Below are 6398 nucleotides of genomic sequence, written 5' to 3' on the forward strand. Positions count from 1 at the left end.
CTATTCTCTTTTCAGTGCCTACATTGTTACTAAAAAAAAAAAAAATGCACAATGCTTGATATTCATTCTAAATAAGGAGATGGCTGATCATTTCCGAGGTTGAGTTAAATGTTACTCATAGTTGTCTCTGCAGGTATGGAAGTAGCCTGACCTAAGGCTTTGGATTTAAAAGATTATGGATATTGGGGTTAGGTGGCTGTTCATTTGTGAGTGGGTAGGCCAACAAGGGATGGTGCCTGACCCCATTCCAGAGCTACCAAGATGGACCTGGAAATCCCACCAAGGCAGATTGTTTGGCATTTTAGTGTGTTGCAAATTATCATGCCATTTAAAAGTCAATTAACATTAGTGTTGCAGTACTATATAGCTTCAATTTATATAGTTTTCTATGAAGTACCAAAGAATTGTTCCTAGCTGGAGAATGCTGATTTAGGAAAGAATAAATCTTCCCCAAAGCTGCTGCTATTGATTGAATTATTAGATCAAGAGTGCAAAGTATACAGTGTCATTATACTTTAATGGTGAGATTCAGTGCCTCAAAACCTACTTGCATGTCTTACTTAGGATTTCTATTCATGATAGTTCATCAACAAGATATAAACACATTGGAAGTAAATTACTAATTTTTGTTGCAGCATAGGAGACAATGTAAATTTCTTTGGTTCGTGAGCGTGATGATTGAGTGTTCATGCCGTATGCGTGAGATGTGTCTCCCTCTATCCTTGATATCATGTGGGTACATTAATGATCTGACATGGGAAAAAAGGAAGACCATTTGAATAAACCTCAATGAAGAGAAAAGACTTATTTCATACATTTTGTATTAGTTTTGTTGAACTGTCAGCCTTAGCCTTCTTCTAAATAAAAGTCATAGATTTCTGCTTCTGGTTCACTGGGAAGCTTTCCATATGCCTGTGTAAATACCTTTTACTTGTATCACCATGGAACATGCATACTAACTTCACTCTGGGTGATCCTACAAATATAATTTTTGAAACACTTAACTTCCATGTTAAGATTATATTCCATGATAACTGATAGCCACCAGTAGGTTTGTACAAATTTTGGCCTTCAGAATTTTATGATCTTAAAATGAGGCAAACTGAGATCAGGCAATTATTAGTATTAGTATTTACTATTGGGGCATAGTAAATCAGTGTATAGGTTTAAGCATGCTTTTAAAATTGAGTAATTTAAACAGCAGTCGCTGCATAATTAGATGAATCAGAAAGATTGAAGATCCTGGATTCAATTCTCAGAATCATGCTTATGTACAAAAAGTTACTGTTTATTTAAGTATGTTTTGGTAGTACAAGCTTGGGATCCTAGGTATTTGGGGCTGAGGAGGGAATATCTCTTTAAGTACAGCCTATTTATTTATTTATTTATTTATATTAATTTTATTGAGGAACAAATGGCAATGAGACACTTTCAAAACAGATTCATATTTATTTATTTATTTATATTAATTTTATTGAGGAACAAATGGCAATGAGACACTTTCAAAACAGATTCATAGGACAGTTTCAATAATTAGTACATTGCATATTGTTGTCTTGGTAATGGTTATTCATAGTACAATATGCAGGCATGATATCCTGTCCAAACATTATTAGTACAAATCTTTCTTCTCATTGAATTAAGAGAAAATAGCTGCATATCTATCCTAAATATTTTGAATATATAGATACACAATAGTCCTTCATTTATATCCCCTTTTTTGTTTAGTTTTGTCAAAGATTGGTATTCCATTGCTAGTTAAATATTGTATCTGTGTGAATTCAGCATAATAATTCAATATAGTCCTATAGTCCACAATAGTAGTAGGTTATCCATAGGACTGGCAATGTCAGAAGTTGTTGACTTGAGCCTTTTACAGTTCAGTATATTAATATGGCTTTTTTTATACCTCTTTTTAATACTTTTCTGCTGGATGGTTAAGACCAAGATAAAACAAATCCTATGTAATGAGAAATGTAACTTTTGTATCTGACAAGGTCAGTCAAATCTCCTCAGGATTTACACTGAAACCTTGTACTGCAGTTTGTAGATCCTTTGTCAGTGTCAGCCATCTGGATGAGTCATGGCCATTGCTTGACCAATTTGTTTTCTGTGAAAGCCTGATAGAATGTTTTCTCTCCATGTGACTCTCCTTGCGCACACTCTACATCATTGATCACTTTCCTCTTTGGACCCATATTCTCCTTGATCAGAAAATTTGGTACACCACTGAGTTACAGGATGTTACAGTACAGGTTCTCTTATGTCCTGAGTCCTCACTGACCTTGAAGGGCTAGGGCCAAAATGGTGAGGACAGCCTTAATAATAATGCTGGACATAAAAAATTGTTTATCTAATTTATATACTGCAAAACGTTCTTTTTTTTTTTTTAGACAAAAATGCACATTGAAGAGCATTTTAAGGTGAAAGTTACCTATTCATTCCTGAATAAATACTTCCTTCATTAAATAGTGTGCTAGGTGGTATGACTGAATGTTTCCTCCATCCTGAATTCATATGTTGACATCTGAACCCCAGTGTGATGGCATTTGGATGTCTGACCAATGGGAGGCAACTGGGTCATGATTTGCATCCTCCATGAATGGGATCCATGCCCTTAGGAGGAGACAGCATAAGGAGGTCTAGCTTCTTCTTTTCTGCCATGCGTGGATTTAGCGGGAAGTGGGAAGTCTCCAAACTGGAAGTCAGTTCTTACCAGATCATGAGATTGCAGAGATCTGACCTACGATTTCCAACCTCTAGAACTCTTAAGAAGTACATCTCTTTTATTTATCTGATATTCTTTCTGTGGCACTTCATGATAGCAGTGTAAATTGAGCTACCAGGCACCAGTCTGAACACTGGAGAGGCAATAACAAAAGACATTGGGTTTATTTGCTCAAAAAGCTGAAAAACAATTAAGATAAAATTAGAGTAATAAACAGTGAATGTTCAGATACTTTGCTCAGGGGAGTGGTAGTGTACGTAAGGAAACATATGGGAAAATGTCATAGAAGAAGAGAGTGGGTGGGTAGAGAATACAGTAAGGTAGGCATGAACATTAGTAGCAATTGAAAGCACAGAGAATGAGCTCAAATTTCAGCAATGATTTTTGGAATTTCAAGTAGGAAAGAGCAAACCAGTGCTGTAAATGCCCAGACTGTACAGGCTTAGACAACCCTTGGGCATTTACGATATCAGAAATACAAATGTGCTTTTGATTGATGGAAGGAAGCAGTGATAGGTAAAGGTCATTGGGAGTATGAGTTGACATCTTAAGGCACTTGATGAGGGGCAAACCCCTAAAAAACAGTGATTGCTTTGAGGAAAGGAAAGATGGAGGGCTAGTGAGATGGAACACTTCTAGTGGTCTGAATTTGAGTAAAAGCAATGGTGAGCTCCATAATGAGGAACAATAGAAAGTTTTTGTGGATCCATCAATTTATGGGATAGCCATGAGTTTGTGGAAGATAAATTGTCTTAGTTACTCTTCTCTCATTGTTGGGACAAATACCCGACACCCAAAATGAAGGAAGGAAAGGTTTATTTAATTCACAGTTACTGGAGGCTTCAGTCCATACTCACCTGGTTCCAAGGTAGAATGGCACATGGCAGAGAATAGCCATTCATGGTGGTGACAAAGAGCAGACAGCAAGAGCAAATGGGAGGGCTGGTGAGATGGCTCAGTGGTCTAAAGCACCTATTTAGCACAAGCTTAGCAAAGCACAGGGACCACGGTTCAATCCCCCAGCACCACATGCCTGCCAGCCATGCCCCCTGGTGGGCTGAGCTGGCCACCCCCCCCCCACACACACATAAATAAAATAAAATTTAAAAAAAAAGAGCAAATGGGATAAGTAGCAGCAACAATGATTATGGCAAGTAAGTCTGTCTCCCTTATGCTGTATTCACACTATCCACCCCAGGCTGGGGGTAGTACTCACACCCATAATCCCAGCAGCACTCACATCTGTAATCCCAGTGGATCATGAGTTAATCACAAACTCTAGAAGTCCACCCCATGATTAGATGAGGCTTTGGGGGGACAACTACACACAAACCATAACATAAGTTAAAGTCAAAAGTCTAACTTGCTTAATTATAAGCAAAAAATATATAGAGTTATGCTCCTTTTTATTCAGGAGCACATCTCTAGACATTAAATCTATGCTTAAATGACACTCATTTAGATTTCTGAGTTTATTTTGATTTTGTATTTTCTGTATTTACACTTGCTAATATTATCCCTCAAATTAACCACAACTGATGATCATTTTGCCAGAGATAATGTGAGCATTGAGAATTCCTCACAGAGGCTGATACTGACAGAGAAGGCTGGGGGATTGGTCAGGATGGAACTTTGGACTGGAAGTATTGCACAAAGTTTTCTGTACATTTACATTTGTAGCTTCTTCCTCACACATAAGCACTATTTGTTCTTAAGCATTCTTTCCTATATTGACTTAAAAGCTTGACCCAGAAAGATTCAGGCTACCAACCCTGGCTATCTGTATGACTGCTGTTTCTATTTTATTTTTCTATTTTCTCCCTCTTCTACTTCAGCTTACTTACTGTTTAACCATTATGGAGGTGTCTTATGGTGGAACATTGTGGTGGAACAATGTGAGAAGTGCCACTTTAATCCGGATAATCTGACTACATTCTGGGGCCATCTGTCTGGGAGTTAGCCTTGCTATTCAGTGTAAGAAAAAGGGAAACCTTCCAACAGAATGCTAGCTGTACTGACCCCTTTTAGCACATGCACAGAGTAAGTATTTTTGTGAAGGAACTACAAGAATGAAGAGTCAATAATTCTTGTGAGACAGAAGAAAAATAATTTTAAAATAACCTAGAATATATTTGAAGACTAAAAGGACATATTCTGAAAAAACTGCGATCTATACCATACTTTCAAGAATAGATACACTGTTTCCTTTCATCTACAGATGAATGGTCTTTCAGGTAAGACGGTATTTCACTTTACAATCATACAGTGTCAAACCAGAGCCATTGTTCTAAGGGAACTGAACCTTCTGCCACTTTAGTAACCCCCAAGTGCTGGCTGGTGACTCGTTTTTCTTTTCATTTGATTTGACTGTGACAAGAAACAAATTCACAGACGTGGACTTGCCAGCGAGGGTGGCCATTGGATAGCTGACCTTAGCAAAATCAGTCCAATAAGTGAGTTGTAGTCGTCACTACAGTTGGATCTATCCGAGGGTGACAATGAGAAACATGGACTTTCTTGCTAGTTCATAATATTCAGACACAGAGATTATTGCAGAAAATATTTGTTTATTGTAGTCAATGTTACTATTTGTTTGCATCTTTGTATGAATTCACAATCACCCTGCCTCAACTCTTCAAGCCCTGGGATTATAGGTGTGAGCCATCAGAAAAGTTAAGTGTTTTATACTCTGTCTCTTCAGATATTTATGACAACCTAATCAGACACAAATTATTTAGCTTTTATTTTTTTAAGATTAGGGATTCATGGTCCAGAGAAATTTAGCAATTTAGGGCAAGTCAATGTAGACCCTTGAGTAAAATTTAAAACGCCTGAATCCTAAAATCTCACCTTAGTCTCTAGGACCACATAGCTTAGAGGATAGGCCAATGTCATATGTGTACATGTTCTGTCACAAAACCTAGTGATTGGAAGCTGCAGCATACATATTGTTTATTTATTTTTAATGTATTTGGTACAAGGTCTCACTATGCAGTTCGGACTCCTAGTGATCCTCCTGTTTTCAGCCTCCCAAATGCTGGGATTACAAGCAAGTGCCACCACACCCAGACTCAGTGGCTGACTCAGTGCGCCCTGGGGAGGGGCTTGCATGGAATATGGTGCCGGGGATCGAACCCCAGCACTGTGCTTGCCTGAGCAGGTATTTACTCCACTGAGCTATCTCACTAGCCCTTGTATTTTGATAAGGAGAAATAAGAACAAATAAATCCTTGGATGGAAAATCTGAGGATAAGAAAGGCAACTTGAGACTAAATGTCTTCTAAAGACTATTTCCAATACACAGACAAGTGATAGCTGTATAACTGGTTAAGAATATATTCCCATCTTTTTCTAATTTTCCATATTCTAATTTTAATTTTCACTTTAATGCTTAAGACATATACATTATTTTCATCATGGAACTTGAATATTTAATTCTGATATGTACAAGAGAGACCAGAATAACAATGTAATGTACAGAAATGTGCCATGGTTTTGGAAATATTTCATAAGAATATCCACAGTAACTTGGTATTTCATAACTTCAAGTTTTCATTAGAAATTTCTTGAGAGGGCTGGAGAGATGGCTCAGTGGTCTAAAGCACCTACTTAGAACAAGCTTGGCAAGGCATCAGGGACCGCGGTTCAATCCCCCAGCACCACATGCCAG

General features: G+C 37.7%; 1 non-coding gene across 1 annotated transcript; it reads left to right on the forward strand.

Moving 5' to 3' along the window:
- Nucleotides 1–652: 652 nt before the first annotated feature.
- Nucleotides 653–755, forward strand: LOC111816465. Its single transcript, XR_002820857.1, has one exon. It is a non-coding gene; the product is annotated as a small nucleolar RNA U13 (small nucleolar RNA).
- Nucleotides 756–6398: the final 5643 nt, after the last annotated feature.

Source organism: Octodon degus, unplaced genomic scaffold (assembly GCF_000260255.1).
Source record: "Octodon degus isolate 3935 unplaced genomic scaffold, OctDeg1.0 scaffold00032, whole genome shotgun sequence".
NCBI classification, from domain to species: Eukaryota; Metazoa; Chordata; class Mammalia; order Rodentia; family Octodontidae; genus Octodon; species Octodon degus.